Raw genomic sequence first — 22,068 nt, 5'->3', positions numbered from 1 at the left:
CAGTGCGTGTGCAGATTTCCTCAGGGGTGGGGAAGCACCGCGGTGCCAGCACGATCTGCAGCGAGCCTTGCCTGCCTGGCCACCCCAGGCCAGCCACTGTGGGCAGAAGGGCAGGGATGGCAGTGGCGGTGTCCCCGTCCCAGCACCCCACATGAGGAGAGGCGTTAAATAGCGCCAACACCACGGCGACCACCACTGCCCACACGATGGTGGCGGGGCCGCACGGCCAGCGGTGAAAACATGGTGAGCAATTCCCCAACACAAAACCTAAGTGAGATAAACTTGTCAGCGCTGTGGAATCTTGCAAGAATATTTAAATTAGTGGAACTTGTTGACAATGGTACCTACAAGCTGCAGTTTTTCTTCTAGTAAGAGGAGGAAGCGAGGACGTGTAAGAGAAAACAGTATGGTGGCACCAAGGTCAGTGGAAAAGAAAGGGGGGGAGGAGGTGCTCCAAGCATCAGAGCCCAAATTCCTCTGCAGGCCGTTGTGAGGATTATGGTGAAACAAACTGTCCCCCTGTAATGCATGAAGTCCACAGGGGGTGCAGAGATTCACTTGGAGCCCATGGGAAAAGTGCTCATGCTGGAGCAGGTGGATGCCGAGGAAAGCTGTGATCCAGTGGGAGACCCAAACAGAGAGAGAGAGCCCTTGCTGCCAAACTAGAGGAGCCTATCCTTAAAACACCCCACAGACAAATGACCCATGCCACAACAGTTTTGGCACAGTAGTTTGCCCATGGGATGGAAAAAAAGACTCCTCTCCCTGAGTGAACAGAAGAAGATCTTGAGTGGTGAACTGACCAAAATCCCCATGCCTTGTCTCTCTGCACTGTTGGTGGGAAGGAGGGAGGGGCTGGGGGGGAAAAAAGGTGTTTTAAAGGCTTATTTTATTTTACTTCTCACTATCCTCCTCTGACTCTCTTAATAATAATTTTACTTTATATCTTTAAATTTGAACCTGTTTTGCCCTTAGAGCATTTTTTTCGTCCTTAGCTCACGAGCCCTTCATTAACCTTTTCTTTCCCTCTCCTCTGCCCAGCTGTAACAGAAGAGGTGAGCAAACAACTTTTGTGGGTATCTGGTGTTTGCCCAGTATCAAACCATGACACGGCCCAAATTAAAAATACTGGCCTTATATTCCTTGACCAGTGACTCACCATCTGTGGCACTGTCATACAAACAAAATATATTATTTACTTCATTGGTGGGTGAAATTCATCCCATAGATGAGATATGCACAAAGTGGGGTTGGATTTTTATTTGCCATCAAGAAACAGAGTGAACAGAAGTATAACGAGGGGTAGCTCTGAATGCTGATGGCAATTCCTCACTGGCATGTCATGGTGACATTAAGCTACTAATTTTATGAAAAATAACTCACTTGTGCTTCTAGTGTCTTCATTTCAATCATGACTTTTACTTTCCAAATCCATCATCTTCTTTATGAAAGTCTGAAGGTTTTATGAGCTTATGGACTTCCAAGGGAGAAAAGCAAGGAAAAGGGAAGGAGTAGCAAGGAAAAGAAGGGAAGAGAAGGGGAAAGGAGAAGAGGGGAGGGAAGGGGAGAAGGGGGCAGAGGAGAGATTACTAAATTGCAGTAATTTAGGATCTAGCTACTTGTACTCTCATATTAGAACTGTTATCTTGTGGAGTTTGTTTCTTTCTTTTCTGGCTTTTCAAAATTCATAATGAACTTCAAAGTGTAATTCCAGTGTGCTTTTGCCTCCTGCCCTGAATCCAGGAGACATTTGCAGAAGGAAATGTGTTGTGGCATGGGATGGATAGCTGCAATTTACCAGTTGTACCCTGAGGCCACAAATCACCATCTACAGCTAACACTGCCCATGAAATGCTTTTTGTATTTTCTGGCACATAGGGGATTCCAGCATGGATGAAAGAAATCTCCTGGGTCAAGAGAAGCACTAGAGGAAATATAGGAGTGATACCTCATATTCACCTTCAGGAGCAGCATTTTGTGGGTTTTTGTATTTATGCTCAGGGAAATGAGAGGGTTTTGTAAGATTATCTCCTGCAGGCCTGGGGGGTCATGTCTGTGAATGAGTCATTCAGACCAAGCAGGTAAAGGGAAGTGCCAGGTCATGGATGGAAGATTGAGAACATGTCATCCAAGGGGAAGCTGAAGAACTTGGCTTTTTTAGCTCAGCACAAAAGCAGTTGAGAGGGGAAATGAGTACTGTTGCACATTAAAGTTAAAACAGCCAGAAGCAAAAAGAAACATTGGAATGAAGAAAAAAAAAGTTGGCACAAGAACAAGTAGGTTTTAATTGGCCTGAAGTAAACTTAGTCTGGAAATTAGAAGAAATTTCCTAAGCATTGGATCAGCAAAGTCCTGGAACAGGCATCAAGGGGCTGTGAAAACAGACCTTGCTCATATAAGAAATAGGTTTAGTTACAAGAACAGAATGCTCTGCTTGGTGAGCCAGCAGGGTCACACCCTGTGCACCCATGATTTTAGGGAGAGTGTAGTGGAGACAGAGTCCATAAGAACCATCTTTCAGTCAGAGGATTGGTAGTGCTTGGATCATAGCAGCAAGGTACAACTGTAAGGCACCAGAAGACAATTTGCAGATGAAGAAATATTCCATCAGGCAGGAATCTTTGTTGCCTCTTCCTTGAAAGCTTGTGCTGGGGTTTTAGGAATTCTCCTTTTGTTTTTTCCTCTTTAGGAATTTTCCCATAAACATGTTGCCAGGAGACAGAAGGATAATTAAGAAAGAGAAAAGAAGGTGCCACAGCTCAGGGGAGGGGTGCAGCTGGCTACTCTCCTTCTTTACATGGGGTTTCCTGTGAAGGGCAGAGATCCCACAAGATTGGGATTGGGTAAAGGGGTTGGGTGCAGCCCCCAGCTCTTGTGTGCTCTCGGCATTTGGAGGGGGGAGAGGCTGCGGTCATTGTGGGGAGAATTTGTCACCACTGTGGTGTTCCATCTCCTGTTGTCTTTCTTCTGCTGTGAGTGGAGCTCTGCTTCTAAGAGCAGCCATTGCACTGGGACATTTTCACCATCTGCTTGTTATAGATGGATAATGAGATGATTGGCTCTTTCAATTATGGGATGACTATTGTGTGAACATTAGAAAAGCTTTAGTGATGTATAGTTATGTTATTGTAGTTTAGATGTCCCCTGTTCTCCCCACAGTTCCCTTTCCCCCCTGTGTTGCTGCCATCAGACAGCCTGGGCTGTCTAGGACAGGTACAAAGAAGGCTGCACATGTGTCCCTGGCATGGGGCAGTGGGGAATGGAAAAGCTCAGGGGGTTGCTCAGGGGGTGCAGCACGGCAACACCTGACCCCCAATCAAGTCACAAGAAAGCAATCTCCACTGATAAATGGCAAAGAAGAGCTGAGTGACAGACTCTGGGAGGGCTGGGTTGGCTGATGCAACCCCAGGGCTATAAGAGACTGAGCATCCATCCTGAAGATGAACTGGCCATGTGGGATCCACGAGGGGCAGTTCCCAGCGCTGCAGCTTTTCCTTATGTAGTCCTTTGTTGTATTTTTGTCAAGGTTTAATAAGCCTTTTTAAATTTTCAAAGTGAGCAGTTGTTTCTCACATGTTTGGGTGCCTCAGGGGAAAAACCCTGGGATCCTGAGCTTGCCTTTCCCTGTCCTGCTTGGAGCAGGGTCACCGCTGTCCTGCCCCCCTCACTTCCTGGACACTGCTCCAAGCTGTCACTGCACTTCACTGCACCCCCTGCCTGGTGAGACCTTCAGTGGTTCCAGCTACAACTGTGGAGCTTCTGATGCCATGGGATTTTTGCTCAGTCCTGCTGTTTCAGTTTGCTTCTTCCGAGAGAACTGCTGGGCACTGGCATCAGCAACCCCTGTGGGTTTGTAGAGGAGACCTCTCTTCCATCCCTTCCCCAGGGTTTGTGGATCAAAGCCTCTCTTCCAGCCCTTCCCCAGGGTTTGTGGATCAAAGCCTCTCTTCCAGCCCTTCCCTAGGGTTTGTGGATCTAACTTCCCCGTTCTTTCATCCCTGCTCAGCCTGCCTAACAGGTGAGCAGTCTATCTTCTGGGAAAGAGACTAAGACCAGGAGAATCACCTCCTTGGACTGCTAAATTCATATATGATCAACTGATTTTTTTTGTTCCTTGTGATTTAGACCTGCAAAGTTAAGGGTTTAGTGGCAACACTGGCACAAGTAAAAATGTCTCTGAGTCCTGACCTATTCCAGAATTAGCACCAAGAGCAGGGGGATGCTCTAGAGTTTGCTGGGGACTAGCCAGTGTGAGGTTTTGTTATGAGTCCATCTCCTCTGTGTGCTCACTGTCCAGGTAATCCCCCCTTTATACCTGCTTGATTTGTATATGACAATTCAAGAGATTCTAAATGCATGTTGAGAAAAGTCTTTGATATGCATAATTTTGATGCCACCTCAGATGGACTGAAGGCTGTCCTCTTACCATGGCCCAGGGCACATGTCTTACCATTGGAGGGACAGCCAAATGACCTTCCCAGCTTCTTGGAGGAATGTCATAAAATGGTTTAGATTGGAAGAGGCCTTAAAGATCACCTGGTTCCAAAGCTGACCAGCTGAAGTGCTCTCCCTCATTATCATGCCTGATAAGGGTTGCCAAAAGTGTGTTTGTGGTAACCATAGTAGGAATATCCTAATCCTGTGACCCAGATTGCTCCCCTCCCTTGGAAGTCTTCAGCAAACACAATGAAGATTAAAGCTATGAAAATGTGTTCTGCTATGAGATTCTCACTCCTTCTTCAGGAGGGAAATACCAGAAAAGACCCCAGATGATACTTTCCCATCATCAGAGAGAAAAAACCTCAAACTCCCTGGGCAAAAGCTGTAACAAATGCTGACATCAGTATAAATGCAGGTACAATCCATCCAACTTTCTCTAAGGAATATTGAGATGAATTTTGAGGAGAGTCTTTAAATGCCTTAATTGCACAGACACTGATGGGATCCCTACTGCTCACTGAGGCACTGCATTTCACTCTCTCGTGAAGACACCAAAGGTGGTTTATTCTCCTCTCAGGCTGTTGCTTTATTATGAGATTTCTCCCCCTTTGCACTGCAGCCAACAAATCCAAATTCTTCAATAAAGTTTGGTCCACTGTGCTGTCTGGAAGGGGTAAAAAGTTGTCATAAATCATTTTCAGGGAGAATGGGGATGGAAGATGAATTGAACAGAAGCAAAGATGCTGTTGTAACACCAAATCTCAATCAATGTCTAGCTGCCCAATCTTTACAGCTGCCATTCAAGCCACTCTTCCCTTTGCAGACCATCTGAGCTGGGCCTTGGTCGTAGCATCCTGCCCTACCTCATCTCCCCCAGCCAGGTGGGTTTGAATCCTTCCAGAGCTGTTGAGCAAGGAGGATTTATCCTGATTTATTCAGATTTCATGCAGAATAAAGATGTGAAGTATTCTGGTTTTCAGTGATTTTGTAGCCATGTCTCTGCCTGTTTGATGTAACTCAATCTCTGTGAGCTTCCTGCACCATCGTTTGACCAAGAGGCTCACAGAACTGTTTCCAGAGTTTTCTCCCTTTTATCCTGTGCAGGCTAGAGCAACAGGTCCCTGGAAAAGCCATGGGAAAACAAACCTTCTCTGGTGCCTACTATGAAATTTGGTTCTGTTCAGATTACCTCTGAATTCTAGACATTCAAAACCAATGCAAATGGTTTAAAAACCATTCATCTGCACAGTGATGAAAGGACAAAATTCCTTGGCAAAGTTGGAGGCTTCCTTTCATATCTCATATACTTTAACTACCACATTTACAATGCCTTTAGTACCTTATGTTTTACATTCTGCACTTGCTGTTTTTCACTTCTGCTCCAGGAGCAGAGCACAGGAACCAACTTTCACCTTCATGAGAGAGGTGAGATATCATTCCGTATTTAGAGATCTGTGTTCTGTATGAATGAGCAACATCCATTCGGGCACTTATCCATCCCCCCTATTGCACACACAGATTGGCATTCACACTCTGACTACATTTCAGCTCCTATTCAGCAAAAGAGATATTCCTAATGCATTACCACTGGCTTTTTAAAAAACACTGCTTGAATGGTTGGGCTGCCACTACAATGAAACTGAGGACAGACCCTGCATTGAAGAGCTTGCTCAGCTATGGACTGGTGTATCTCCAAACAAAAGACTGTCCTTGCAAAGCAAATTGGTCTTGGCATTTAATATTAAAAAACTCTTTCATTTGTTTCTTCTGGACTCTGAAGAAAAATAAAAAGGAAACCGTCCTAGAGTGCAAGGTAATGTGTATTCTATTTGCCATCTGTTAGAGGTGTGGGGGTTACCTTCTGTTAATTGGGCAGTTTTCTTTATCTCTTCCATAAACCAATCCTCCCTCCAGGGAGACATCGACTGCTAATGGGCTATCAAATGTCACTGCATGACTGATAAAATTACATCACCCAATTGTGAGAAGCTCCACCCAGAGGGAGGAACCAAGCATTCCTAACTGGATATAATCTGAGATTTTGGGATAGCCAGAACAGCCTTTCCACTGGATTCACAGAGGAACAGCTGCCTCTTCCACTGGATCTTCAGAGGAAGACTGCACCCTTCTAGAGGATCCCTGCTCCAACAGAACCACACCTGACACTGCAGGAGCACTGCAGCCACCATTGAATCAGACTGCTACCAACACCCTGACCCACAGGGTGTCAGGTTGTGCTCTGACTCTGTCAGTGTTGTTTTGTATTACTGTATATATTTTTTTTTAACTAATAAAGAACTGTTATTCCTGCTCCCATATCTTAGCCTGAGAGCCCCCTTAATTTAAAATTTATAGCAATTCGGAGGGAGGGGGTTTACATTTTCCTTTTCAGGGGGGCTCCTGCCTTCCTTAGCACACACCTGTCTTTTCAAACCAAGGCAGAAACACAGAGGAAATGAAGAGGTTGAATGAGAGCCAAATACCAGGAATGAGATATTTTTCTCTCTAATTCTATTGCAAATTATGCAATAAGCAGAACCAAAAATGAGTGGGTAGTTTCCTTTTCAGCACTTTTTTCAGAACTGCTGTGCTAAGAGGCAGCAGCCACCCACGTGTGAGCTGAGAAGATGTTCCTTGCAGGCAAGGGGTTTACATCCTGATCTGTGTGCTGGAAATCCTCCTGTCCAAGGTGGGAATGTAACAGATAAAAAAACTTCCAGATTTGAGAATGACTCATTACTGACCCCTCTCTCCCACCCATCTGGGATAGTAGTTCATCTATAATTGGGATGCTGTCATGGGTCTTGCTGTTCAATTTCTAGCCTCAGTTTTCCCACCTATAAAACTGACTTTTTAGGGAACTTCTGAGGAGAGGAGAGGAGATTTAGCTTCATACTGAAATTGTTAAGAAATCCAACACAACTTTTGCTCTGATTGACCAGACCAGATATTTTGCAGTAGAGCACAAGCTATCCCTGAATAAATATTTCCCTCAGGAATAAGATGCTCAGATTGGAGACCACTGAGAATCAGTTATTCCTCAAAACTCTAGGCTTATTTTATCTCTGGTTAAAAAAAAAAAAAAAAATAGAAAGAGTGTAAAGCTCTGCAGAAGTGCCCAAATCCTGCCCAAGTTTACTGTCACAAAATAAAAGGTACAGGACAAAGCTGGAGATATATAAAAAGAAAGGGCCACTCCTAAAAACTTGACTCTCTACCTGAGTTTTGTTTAGTGTTAAATGGCAATCTTTAATTTCTTTGTAAAAGGTTCTACAAAAAAATCACACCTCTGTTCCAACACGTAAATCAAGACAAATTGAATTTTGACCCTTTTGTTAAGGCACTTAGTATTGAATCAAGTTCCTCTCAAAGTCTTCTGTAGACAATGAGGAATGTGCCTGCTGTGCAGAGTCCTGTCTGTTCCAGATCTCAGGAACTGCTTTTCAATGTCAGAAGTGAGATGGTTTTCAGTATCAGCAGTTGATTTTAATCATCACAGAAACATAGAATGGTTTGGGCTGGAAGGGACCTTTAAAAGTCATCTCATTCCACCCCCTACCATGGCCAGGGACACCTTCCAATAGACCAGCTTGCTCCAAGCCTCATCCAGCCTGGCCTTGGACACTCCCAGAGATGGGGCAGCCACAGCTTCTCTGGGCAGCCTGTGCCAGTGTTTTACCACCCTCACAGTAAAAACATTATTCCTTATATCTAATCCAAAGATCTTTTATGGTAGGAGCATGTTGGGCTCAATGAACCATGCTGACCTCTTTAGGTGCTGCTCTGCCATCCAAATGCCCCTGGGGTGTGAGTCTGCTGCAGCAGCAGGTGTGCTGGCTTGGAAGATGAGGGAGCAGCATGCAGCTTATAGGATAACCTCTGGGTCCTTCCATGCTCCTGCATCCCAGACAAACATAACACCCTCACTCATTGCTGCGAGCCCCAAAGGAGACAGCATTGACCTTGGAGAGGTGCACAGTGTGTGTGTTTATGACTGCCTCCTGAAATGCATGGGTTTAAAAATGCCAAATGGACTTGATGAGGTTTTTAAGTTTGTTTTTTTTAATTATTGCAGGGCTCTGTATTACTACAGTAATTTTTCCCCTGATACATCACATAAAACTGCCTTAGCAGTCCTCAAACAACATTAAATGTCCCTTTGACATTTCTAGTGTGCACTTGGAGGGCAGTTTTTAAGAATTAAAGGTAAAACTTTGAGAAAACTTCCATGTAAAAATAGTTCAGATAAACCTCAAAAGATTTAACAAATATAGAATGACCAGGGAAGTAAAATGGATACATGTGAGTGAACCTAAAGGGGTTTTATTTTTCTTAATTCCAGTTGAACAGCCCATTATGTCTTTTCCTGGAGCCTGTAGACTTGAAAACCAGTCTCAAGCTGAACTGAAGTGGTTGGGATATGTGATCTATAAATATTAGGATAGCTAAAGCATGAAAGCAGATGATGTGAGGTTGGGTTTATGATACTGATGCTATCTCCTTTTCTTTCAGAATTGCCTGGAGTTATGAGATGGAGCCTTCTGGATTGTATAAATGTTACATAGTTTAGTGAGTGTATGAAAGAGGAGTCAGTCTTGAGAGCATGTGGGCATTGGCTGCTGCTCCTCCTGAGTGCCTGGGACTGCAGATTTGTGAAGTGAGTGAAAGGGGAATGTTTTGTTTTGGTTTTTGTTTTATTTTGTTGTGTTTTTGAAAGATCCATCCATTCCTCTGATATTGCCCAGGTGTGGATTTGAAGCCCTAATGCTGTGGACAGCAGGAGCTTTGTCAGAGACTGCAGGGAAACTTGAGACCCTAAATCACCAATTGCTTTTAACTAGGGACACGTGGATTGTTTTCCTATTTAGTGAAGCAAACCCTTGTAGTAGGTTTACAGTTCAGCTGATGATCCTCTGGGTATGAAAGGAACATGATCTGCTAACCCACAAAGAAAGGCCCCCAAGGAGCCTCCAGCTGATGGAAACAGATGAAGGTTCAGTGTAAATCAGCAGATCACCAGAGTCATGCTGATTACCAGCAGCTCCAGATCTGATGGCAGCCAAGTCTCTTCACCTCTGGGTGATTGAGTGCTGCCCCCATTCCCAGAGGTTCAGATCTGGATCTCATTGTGCTGGATCTAGGTCAAGTACTGAGGGCATCTTGTGACCCAGCATTCCCTGTTGTCTCCTTCTGCACCTTCATTAACTTTCAACATTGCAGGTATGCTATTGCTGGGGGGTATTGCTGCTGTCCTGGGCAGAGAAGATGAGTCAGCCAGAGAGCTGAGTAGACTTGGAGTCCTCAAGAAAATGACTGAGGGCTATGTCTGTGACTGCATGTGCATGAACATGTGTGTGCTCTCCTAGCTTTGCTCTGAGAACCATCTTCAACCACTCTTCTACTCAACAGCCATCATCCTTAAATGAACTAATTTCTTACACTTCTGCTCTTCTCTTATAATTGCTCTTCCACATTTGGGTCCAGCCTTGCACGGAGTTCTCCCCCACCACCGCATCCAAGGCTACCCCCACCATCCTCCCTGTCTCTGAGACTTGTTGGCCTGGAGACTTGGAACAGGAATTTTTCTCATCTCTTCTGTGGTTCATGCAGTGATCTCCAGCTCCCCATGTTCCAGGTCCTCCCACCTAATCCAACTCCCTTCTGCACATTAAGCTTCCTCCAGCAGTGCTGACCCTTCATCCATTAAATGCCTTCCCTGTCCCAGCAACACGAAGTGTGGAATGATAGATTAAAATCATGCTAAATGAATACCTGATGTGGGCTTCCCAGAGTGCCACTCCTTGTAAAACCAGAGAACTCAGCTGCTGAACTCTTTGGATTAGGATCTGTTTTGTATTTATATCCTGTTAATTTTCAAATCCATTGCTGGTGCTAACAAATAAATAGTTATGATTAATCACCTATCATTTTGGGCCTGATCCAGCTTTGATTACATCAGTGGGAACCTTTCCATGTGCTGCATGGGAGTTGGATCAGACCCACAATCCAGCCTTTTTTTTTAGCTCAGTGCTGTCCTTGAGGGGACTTTATCTTGTCTGGTTTAAGGTGTTTGCATTTGGGCAGTTTCCCCTGCTTTTGAGAAGGTAACATAAAGCAACACATCAAATCTGGAGATGTGACCACCAGGGACCTCCAGAAACTGGTGCTTGGGGTCTGAGAGATTGTCATATTTCACATCTTTATTCAGCCCATGAATTTTAGCAACATGAGGCTGGTGAAATAATGAAGACTGTGAAATAAAACCTCCTCAGGACAAGGATGGAAAATTCAAATATCATAAAGCCAGCCTGGGAAGTGCTCTTGTGATGTGGTACTGCAGCTCAGAGAAGGTGACCGAATGGAAGATGCCAATGTGCCTTTTTTTGTCCCCTGATCCCATGAGGATTTTAATTAGTATCAAAAATCACAACTCTTAATCCTTTTATATACAGCAGAAAGCAATGAAAAAGGAACTGCAGGCACAAATGGCTCTCAGGTGATGCAGCTCAAGCAACTAAAAACTTAGTACATGATCAGGTGGCAGAGTTTACATGCATGCTCCTAGAGCACATCATCCCTTCTGCCATTTGGTTCAAGGACACCGTCCTTGAACCTTATAAGGAAAATACAATAAGGAATCCAGCAGACAACTTAAGAATAAATCACTGTTTTATGTGCATGGAGCAGATCCAGAACATCATCCAATCCTCTGAGACACCTCTGTCCCTCTGGTAACATGGCAAAAGGGTTCCCTCTGTAACAAGATACTCTCTTCATCACCACACCAGCAATGAAGCAGCATCACACATTCTGCCAGACACCTGGCCAAATTCTTCCACCTCTGATCCCTTGATGAGCACCCCTATCTTCAGTGAGAAATACTTTCTGAGATTTTCACATGGGGCAGAATTGTTCCTCATTGAGTATAAATCCTGCTGCTGCAGGAAATGTCTGTAAATTAAATACTTTCCTAAAATGGATCAACTGCCTGGGAAAGTGCAGGCACAGCTTATGAGCTAGCCTCAAATGTTTATATATAAGAGATAGTAGATGGAATATTTACTATCTCCACCCATGTTAGGAAGAATCTATCTGAATATGCTCATATGGCTTATGTTGGTGTCTAATCACTCCTTCAGCATTGAAGATCTGAGCAGATCATCCATGTGAAGGAAGGTGTGAGGTATTATCACCATTATGTGGAGAAGCAGCTGATGAATACAGAGATTGTCCTGCCAAAAATGTCTCTTCTTGCCCAGTAAATGGATTCATTCCCAGAGGTGCTGGCCCCTGCACTGGAGTCCTGGGAAGCAATTGTAAGGCAATTGTTGTTAACACAGCTTTGACAAGGGCCACCTTCATCCCTGCCCCTCTCAAAGCTGACACAGAGCACTGATGGTGCTCATACCCAAATTTGGAAACATTTTTCTGATTGGCACCGAAGCTGGGAGGGATGGAGATGCTACCACCTTGGACCTTGGCTGTTCAGAGTGTGAGGTTGTGAGGTCCAGCATGAAAATCGTCCAGGAAACAGAGAGTCCTGTGTGCCACAACTGTGTGCCATGCCAGAGAACCTTCTCAAAATAGATTTTGTTCCTGTTAAGAGCCTCTCAGAGAATTTATCAGTTCCTGCTTATTGAAATAATGTAAAAAGCAAGGCTTAACCCCATAAACAAACAGAGGGATATTTTTTTTTTCATGAGTCTTATAAGGCAGCACAATAAACTTGAAATTTGAATTCCAGGGTGTCAGAAACCAGGGAGGCAGTGATGACTGGCTCATATGAAGGGAAGCAGCTCCCAGTCAGAGGTTGTAGAAATGCATCTTTTGTCTGCTGAGTTTCAGTGGCAGTAGTCTGCAGGCAACACTCAGAAATGCTGTGCTGCTTTTAATCCCAGTTTCAGCTTTGTATTTCTGTGGAATCATAGAATCAGAGTTTGTGTTGGAACTTTTGCAGGTCATCCAGTCCAGCCTTCTCCTCTGACCAGGGCTAATTAGACCTGATTTCTCAGGGACTTGACCAGTCCATTTTTGAGGAACTTAAAGGATGGAGATTCAGTTGGGAAAAACCCCATCCTTTAGGTTAGTCCATTCAAGGGGATAGTATTAGGATTTCTTCAGGCAGTTCAAGGAAAAGGAAAGGTGTTTTGTAGACAGATGCTGTGTTATCTGGGCCTGGAAGTCCTGGGGGTCAAGACTCAGGTCAGGTCAGGTCTAGTTCCAGCAGAAACCAACACTGGTGAGACCAAAAACATTCCCCTTACCTGGGTTTGTCAGCACACGTAGCTGTGGCAGAAGGTTTTTAATGGTCTTACAACCACTTTTTGAGGGTAAATTATTGCAGATTCTAGATCAGGCAAGATGTTTGCTCCTCACAGATCTGTATTACTTCTTCAAGAGTTCCAGACATTTTGGTTGGCAATTCAGATGAGGAACAAGCAGTTTCTGGGGTGCTCTTTTCCCCTGGTTCTTCTCTGGTACCATGAAATCATCCTCTGGAACCTGCAGAATGAATGAACCAGCTAAAGACCTGAAAGGTATTGACAAAGGTATTGTCAAATCCTTTCACTCAGCTTTGTGATGAAAAAAGAAACAAAAGTTATAAGAAAGATTCCTCTATAAACAGTTCAAAATTGTAGGTGCTTAACAACCCATTGCTCTGAGTGCTAGAGGGATGTTTTCTTGTCTCTCCTCTGAAGACAAGAGAAATCTGTCTCAGCACTTTTTCTTGTCTTCTGGGCAACTGAAGAGCAATTCAGTTGCTATGTCTTGAAGAGTGGAATCTCTTTAAGTCAACCTCTTCCTCATGAGAAACCATTGTCATTAGCCCAGCAGCTGATCTGGGTGTTTGGAAAGGAGATTGAGCCCACACAGAGTGCAAAATTATATTTTACCCTGAAATAAATGTGTGCCAATGCATCTACTATGTATTTTCCTTTTGCTCTGACACTGTGCAGTCCCGTTCATGGAAAACACTTTTTTGCTCCTTCTTGACATCTGCCAGGGAGGCTGTTTGCACAGATTTTTCATTGCTTTGTTTTTTGTTTCCCCTGAAAGGATACATGCTAAACCTCGAGAGTCAAACACGTGTTTTGCTTGAGACTCAATATGCTCATTAACTAATTGTGCTGGCATGGGAATCCAGCACAAAAAGGCAGCCTGGATCATGGCTGGATGGAAACAGGATATACTATCATGCAGAAGGGGAATTTTCATGACAGACACACTCTCCCATCTCACAACTCATGGTTGGAGCAGACACTGGGAAATTATTGCAGTGCTCATGTCAAGCCATGATGTGTCTTTAGATCGTGCTGAAATGGAAATTCTTGGCAGCCTGCAGTGGGCACAGTGGTTTGAACACTGGCAATCACTGTGAGAAGGAGGAAGGTAACAAAGCCCCAGGATGGAAAAACATGAAGGCAGGTGTGATTCAGAGGAACCAGGCTTTGCAGAATCAGGAGGAGTTTGTTTCTCACTGCTTGTTTTCAACACACCTGGTGTCTGCATTGGGAACACAATTTTAGGGGCAGGGTCTTCAAAGGGGTGTGAAGTCTTCTTGATGTGTTTTGTAAAAGACAAGTGTATGCTCCTTATCAAACTTAGTCTAGTTGATCAGAGCATTGCCAAAATGTCTAAGCAAATTAAGTGGTGAAAACCAGTTCAGCTGGGAGAAAATCAAGTTAGTTTTGATGGCCTGGCTTGCTTGCTTCCTTTCTCCATTAGATGCTCTTATATTCCTTTCTCCATGGAATAAACTGAAATGTGCAGAGCTCAAATGTTGTGAGAGCCAGGCAGAGAATGATTACTTCACTGCTGGGGAGGAATTGTTATCCCAGAATTTGATATTACTCCTGATTTCATATGGAAAAGGGAAGTATTAGAACTCGGTTTCAGAGAAGCAAACCAACAACCAGAGGATGCCCTGCCTAGCTCTGCCCTGGAGCCAGAAGCTTTGTGCCAGCCAATCTTAAGAACTTCTTGGGGATGTCAGCTGGGGAAGTGATGGGTAACCCTCAAAGTGAGGGAGTCTGGAGATCAGATATGAAGCGTTTCTGAAGTGTGCATTCCCCAGAAGCCCACCTAGTCCAGTAGGTAGGAAAGTTTTCTCAGACCCCATTCTCAGAAGAATTCCAGCCAAGCTGAATGCCCATCCCCAAAAGATTGCTCAGAGTTAGTTTTTGTGGCTGCCCCATCTCTGGAAGTGTTCAAGGTCAGGCAGGACAGGGCTTGGAGCAACCAAGTGTAGTGGAAGACGTCACTTACCCATGGCAGGGTGATGATCACTAAGGTGCCTTCCAAACCAAACCATTCCATGATTCTAATATGCTTTGATTTCAGCAATTTCTAACAAGAACAGGCTCTGCTGATGTGTTCCAGCTCTCTCTATGCTGCTTTTCCATTGCACACACGTGCTATTGGGATGTTGTGAACCCTCCTGAAAGTTTTGAGTTGGGAGGGGTGAGAGAGAAGATGAGATGAACATGTTTACTTGAGAAATAATGAGAATGCTGCATGTGATCCAGATGTCTTCTTGCACTTTCCTTGCTGGACACAGAAAGTCATAATGGAAAACACAGAAGTTTCCCCTCCCCTAGTCAATGATCCAATTTTCTTCCTCTTTTTTAAACATATCCTCTGCTCATCCCCAGGCTATGGCACCAATACACAAGGAAATACATGCTGAGAGGGGGTCTGTCCTGACAAATTCAGGACCACTTTATAGACCTTCATAAACATTAAAAGTGCTGCAGGGTGAAAAAAATCCCCAAATCCTTCAAAATTAAAACCTTCTCCTAAGATTCTTCTTCTACAGGCAATTTACTTCACAATAAGAAATTATCTGGGGCTGGTTGCTTGCAGAAACGAATTAAAGAGTACTTTCAAGGATCTGGAACCCATTATTGAGGTGTAAGAAATCAAATCATTGTAATCAGGACATAAATAGGAAGCAAATCCAGACATTAATCAAACCAAGCATTCAGATCATCCTGTGAGACAAATATGAGTCTTAAGAGGTGCTGAAACATTTCAGCCAGACTAAGGGTTGATTTTCAAGTTATTCTGGGGAAAAAACAAGGACAGGGAAGAATAAACAAAGCTTTGAGCTCAGTTGAGTCTCAGCCAAAGATCTGCAAGAATTCAGGGTCAGATTTGGGGAATTGAGGCTAATGGATGAGGTAGGAACCATGTCTAACAATAAGTTTGATGTAGTCTGAGGTGCCAGACAATGAGCCTTGAGTGTCTTCAGCATCCAGTTGGGACATATGGCTACTCCTCCCAGCAGCTAGCAGAGTTCACTGCTCTTTTTTATGGCTGCATTGATCTGACAGCAAGTGAGAATGTTTCTGGAGCTGGATGGGATAAACAGAGATAATGTGGGTTCAGCTGAGTGTTTATCTGGACTTAGGCTTCTTTGGGCTTACACACAACTGCACACAATGACAGTGGTACCATCAGCTCCATCAGGAAGAGTTCATTCAGTGTGTGGTTCATTACAGGTAGGTCTCATTGAGTCTGAGATGAAAATATCTCATTACCAAATGAACAAGAAATTAACTGGACAGATTCACAGAACCATTGGCTCAAACTGAATTTAAGGAGGAGCCAAAATATATCTCTGAAAAATCTTCATTTAATGCACAAGGGTTTCTGGAGCAAATGGATCTGCCTCTCAGTTTGTCTCTTTTGTCTCTGCTAATCAATGATGACAGGAAACAAATCCCCGACTCTGCAAGAAGCCCGGTGCTACTCATGCTACATCCCTAACACTGGTCTTATGGACATAATCTTTATTTCCATAGCAACTGCCTGCAGTGGCACAATGGAAGATGACTTCTGAAGGAGAATTAACAAGAGCAGACAAAATCCCAAAGGAACCATCTGATTTTCCATATCAGACACAGCTTCAAGGGGAATAAGAATAAGAAGAAAGAGCACCAGAAAATACAACAGTGATGCAGAGTTGTTTTCAAAACAGATAGTTTATTTTATTTTGATAGGATATGAATTTCTTAGTATCCTGCTATGAAGTGTTTGTGAATGTCTTGGTTTTGAAAGACAGGTGTCTGCTAAGGAAGGCAGGAGCCTCCCCTGAAATGGAGAATGTAAACTCTCCCCACCCCTCCGAATTGTTATAAATTTTGAATTAAGGGGCTCTCAGGCAAAAATATGGGAGCAGGAAATAACAGTTCTTTAATAGGGAAAAAAAAAAAAGAATAAAATAAAACAACGCAGTAAACTAAAACAACACTGACAGAGTCAGAACACGACCTGACACCCCGTGGGTCAGGGTGTTGGTAGCAGTCCAGCTGGGATTGTGGCTACAGCCCTCCTGGAGTGTCAGGTGTGGGTTCTGTTGGAGCAAGGGGGTCCTGTAGAGAAGGATGTATTCTTCCTCTGATGATCCAGTGGAAGAAGAGACAGCTGCTGTTCCTCTGGGGAATCCCGTGGAGAAAGCCACGCAGGTGTCTCAAAAACGCCTGGACTATATCTGGGTAGGAATGCTTGGCTCCTCCCTCTGGGTGGAGCATCTCACAATGGGATGTTATAGCTCTTATCAGTCCTGCAGTGACATTCAATAGCCTGTTATCAGCAGGTGTGCCCTCCCGAGGGAGGTGTGATTGTGGTCACTCAAAGAGAGAGATAAAGCAAACTGCCCACCTGACACAAAGGTAATCTGCCATACAGATGGCAATGGAAAACAACTTGCATTGCAATCTTCAACAGTGAAGTATAGGCAATCACAAATGAATCATTGAGACCAGATCACAAGGCATAGGATGAAATGGGACCTCTTGGATTAAAAAGTCCAGCTCCGTGTTAATCATACTTAATCATATTATTTAAATTAATTCAGAAAATTGTCAGCTCCATCTGAAAAACATACTAATTTCTCACAGAGCCCTGATTTATTTGGAAAGTTTTTCTGGATCCTCCCAATTCTGCACATGAGAAATAGTCTACTTTCTAATCTCACTTTGTTAGTCAACAAATTATGACCATTTGTGCTATACTTTTTAGACATATGGAAGCCAAATATCTCACACTCTTCTTTCTCAAGGTACCTAAAATAAAATTAACAAAGAAAGAAAGTAAATGTAACATAAAATTGTATCATAATCTTCCACTGCTATTATTAAATGAACATCTGACCAGAACCTTCATATCTGAACAGTCTTAAATTTAAGGCAGATGGAATCTAGCTCTGTATTAATTGCCTGGTATTCCCTGCTTAACAATCTCATGTCTTGATGAAAACCCTGTATGCCAAACCTCTAGAAATAACAAAAAGGAGCTCCTGGAGGAAATGTGGAATGCAGTGGGATTTAGGGAAGAAATTAACCCTACAGTTCTACCAGCACTTTAAATTGTCTGAAGCTAATTCTAACATGAAACACGTATAACTTTTCCACCTCTGGCTGTAGTTCCCCACTTTCCACTCCCTCCTTGAACCAGCATGGATATTTTGTTCAGTGAATCAGTGTGAGAGACGGATCCAGTTTCAAGAAAGCAACACTGGTGCAAAATGGTGGGGGAGAGAAATAGGACATGCTTCTGGTATACCTCATGTGCTTTAGGATGGACTGAATCATGTTCCCTGAAGTGTCTTTTGTCATTAACTAGGGTGTGGCCCAAACTTCAAATATCTGCTTCTCACACCTCCAGGTGGTGGGATAGGCAGCCTTCCATCTCTCTGGGATCTTCTTAGAGTGCAAATTGTTTTGTGGTTTACCTCCCAGCTGAAGTCACCTACTGAATGAGTGCTGAGCCCTGCAGAGGTCTGTTAATGCCACTTTTCATGATCTAAACAACACAAAGAAATCAATGCCAAACATACACTGAAATGACCTATGGCAGAAGATGCATGATTTAGTCATGTGAAGCAAAGTGAGCTCCTGTCAACTGTCTTCAACAGCTCTGGAAATCAGGCACCATATAGCCCCAAAAGTGAGGCACGTCAACTCATCTGTCATTTCTGAATGCATTGGCCTATGGCCCAACATTTTGGAGCAACCAATCCAGCCAAAATCATTTAGTAAATCAGTGATTGGCATCATAAATGTAAGTATGGCACCACAAATATAATTCATAGTATATACAACACAGAGAACAGAGCAGATTAGTAAGAAACAGGAGTGCTTCACAGTGTGAGACAATACCAGCAGGAGTTGTCTAACAAACAGAAAATGATGTGTAGTTATAGAGCTGGAGCTTTTCCATTGGCTGGTGAGATTTCTCACCATCTGGGAGAGCTTTGAAAAAGAGCAGGAAGAGGCCTGATGAATGTTGTGTGGGGGAGTGTTGGCAAAAGAAGGTTTGACAAGCTGAGCAAGCCAAGCAAACAAAGAGTGCAGCCAAAACAGAGACAGAGGGGAGCAAGAGGGAAGAGGTTGTGTGGGAGATGAGAGGGGAGCCTTGACTTCAGCATGAAAGGGTCCATCAACCCATGACAGTCCAGATCACTCTGTGTGTGGGAGGTTAAAAGATCCTTGCACTTCAATGAAGTCCAAGGTGATGCAAAGCTTTGGGCTGCCCCCACAAAACTCCTGCCTGCCCATCACCAGTCCCCTCCTGTGACCCCCCCCAGCTTTCCCAAAGAGCTGAATTGTTCTTCAGTACAATTCCACAGAGCAGGTATTATGGCCTTGTAAGGCTGAGTTTTGTGATTTAACTCATGTTCATCTCCCAAGACAATGTTGTTGGCATCAGTGAAAGCTCTACTCAATTCTGTGGGAACAAGTATTTTGAATATTATCCTCTGGCTCTGCTAGGGTGCCCCAGAGGAGCTGCAGATGACTGACCTAAGTAGGGATAGAGTGAAAATGGAGGGCCTTAAGGCTGTGTTGTTTGTTTCATCATTAGTACAGATCCAAAGCAGGAACTCCATCAAGGTTGTACTTTCCCCCTCCTGTTGTCGTGTTCTTGTACCAACATCCCTAAGAAAGATTGTGAGAAATCTGTAACAACCTTTCCTTGGAGATGATGGGAGCTTGGGTGATGAATCCAGCTCTTATCACAGGTCACTGTGATAATGACTGTTCAAGTCAACAGACTGGCAAGTGAGACAAGTGCTGCAAGACTGCATAGTGGGATAATTATTTCAGTATTTTTCTGTTTATAATTGCTGCTCTAGATGTTCTCTATTGGCTGTTTGCAGAAAGAGGGAACAGGGACTGTGGACTGATCCAGTGTTATAGAACCAAATCTCTTGGATGGTCTTCTTGAACAGCTGCTTGTTTCTAGGGACTGTGATGGGCTGTGTAATTTGTTAGCCCTGTGTGTGTCTGCATACACCCATGCACAGAAGGGCATGGATGGGCAAATATAACACATCCACTGCTGAGAAGAGGATCTGGAAAAAAATCAGATCTCAGCATCCAACTAGAGTAAGTTACATAGCTATTGATGCAACCCCTTCCATCCATCACAGACCTTCAAAGCATTTTAAGGCATTAGTATTTTCAATCCCATCTTAAATAGCTTCAAGAGTTGCACCAAGTCCGGCCTATGTCTGCAAGGCTTGATGAGAATAACCACGTTTTCACTCTCCTTTCAGATTCTCTCAAACTCTGCACTTGTGTATTGCTCTATTTTATCTACATGTTGATCAGTAATGAACAGAAAGATTTCACTCCGTTTTTGCACTGTGCAGTGGCAGATCTAATCCCCATGCCCCTCCCTTCTCTGATTTATGAGAGCAGACCAACCCTGCAACCTTCTCCTTTTAACTCTGCACCTGCACATCATGGCTAACAGCTTTAGCTGCTTTCCTGCAGTAACTCACAGAATCTCTTTCCTAGGCAGCCACGCCTTTACATTAGCAGATATTTCCTCTACTGGTGCTTTGCTTTCTGGCTCATTTTTTTGATTACCCTCAGCCTTTCCCCAGATGCTGAAATGATCTAAATATTATGGTAATAGACTGTGCTGTGTTTGGGGTGTGTTTCACTCCTAAGACAGCATCACATTTGGCTTCTCTGCTCTCCTTCCCTTTAGCTCCACCATTGCTGTTAAGAAAAGCAATCCTACAGCTGAGGTGCAGTGAACATACCCAGGGAAACTCCACTGGAAACTTCTTTTCCATCAGCAGTAGTTCTACTCTTACTTACCTTCTGACTTGCTTTTGTAAGATTTTTTTTTAACTGGGGCACTTTTTGTGTCCCTGATCTGGGCTCAAGACCCTGATTATGTGCTCTTTAAATGACCTCTGAGAAAAAGAGAGATTATCTATATATCTAATCTATCTATCTATCTATCTATCTATCTATCTATCTATCTATCTCTGTCTCTCATCATCTCTCTCTCTGTCTCTATTTCTATCATCTCTATCTCTACCTATCTCTATCTGTCTCTATCATCTCTATCTCTCCATCTCCATCTATCTCTATCTCTATCTCTATCTCTATCATCTCTATCATCTCTATCTATCTCTATCTCTATCTCTATCTCTATCTCTATCTCTATCTCTATCATCTCTATCTATCTCTCTCATTATCATATCATCTTTTTCTACCTCTATCTCTTTATGTCTATCTCTAATGGATATCCTCTGTATCTTTCTCTCTCAGTTATACCAGGGCCCAGCACAGCTGGTGAATTACACATCTGAGTTAAGGGATTGCCTTCATGATCTGCTACAAGAGCTCATGTCCCAGCACCTCCTTGGCTGAAGCAGACTATGGCTCAAGGAGAATTTGGCCCTGAAATGCAAGTCATGCCTTTTCCAAGGTGGTCTTACTCCCAGGTGGAGGCTCTGATTTTCTTTGATATCTGAAAGCTAGAACAGCAGGGAGACATTTGTACTTAAAAACCTCAGACTAGAAAAGGGATCTGGTATGAGGAATTCCTTTATTTTATAACAGGAAAAGGAAAGAGAACAGCTGAGCACAGCTCTCCACTTAGCACTCATCTCAACTATACAGTATCTTCTTTTCAAGTTGGCCACTTAGGTAGGAGAAATTGGAAGAAAATCAGCCACTTCCAGCCACAACACAGAGCCAGGCCCATTTGTGCTCCATTTGTTCTCTGAGAGAAGCAAATAATATGGGGTTTGACCATGGAATTAGGTGTTTAGTGAAAAAAAAAACAACCACTATTACTTCTGCACAAGAATGAAAGCTGGGACAAAAGCCTCAATGCATCTTCAAACAAGAAGGGAACAGAGCTGAGGTGAGTCCTTAGGCTGGGAAATTTCCTGGCGTTGTTTTTACAGTTAGTGGTCAAGCTCAACTGCAGTCACAATGTGATCCAGACACTGCAGATGCCTGCTGTCTCCCACATCTTGCTATCACATCCTTAACCTTCAGCTCAGGTGTGAGCTTTGTGCCTGCTTTCAGGTGGATGCAGACAGACTTACTGGGGAAACCCTGTGTAGATGTAAAATTACCTTATATCACAGATATGAAAGGGAGGCATTGGTGTACACTGGCAGAGTATTTTTCTCCAACTTGCTAAGCTGAAGCAAGATTGTAGGAGGCAAGGAATCCAATATGTGGAAATAATAGTGATTAGAAGCTGTTTTATAGCTAAAGCATGCTTTTCTCACTCAGAACAAATTGTGGAAGCAATTGTTCACACACCCAATATGCAATTAAAAATGATCTAAACCAAGTGATGTATCTCTGC

This window comes from Molothrus aeneus, chromosome 2, assembly GCF_037042795.1.
Source record: "Molothrus aeneus isolate 106 chromosome 2, BPBGC_Maene_1.0, whole genome shotgun sequence".
NCBI lineage: Eukaryota > Metazoa > Chordata > Aves > Passeriformes > Icteridae > Molothrus > Molothrus aeneus.
The sequence above is the reverse complement of the archived record's forward strand: the minus strand, read 5'-3'. Positions refer to the sequence as shown.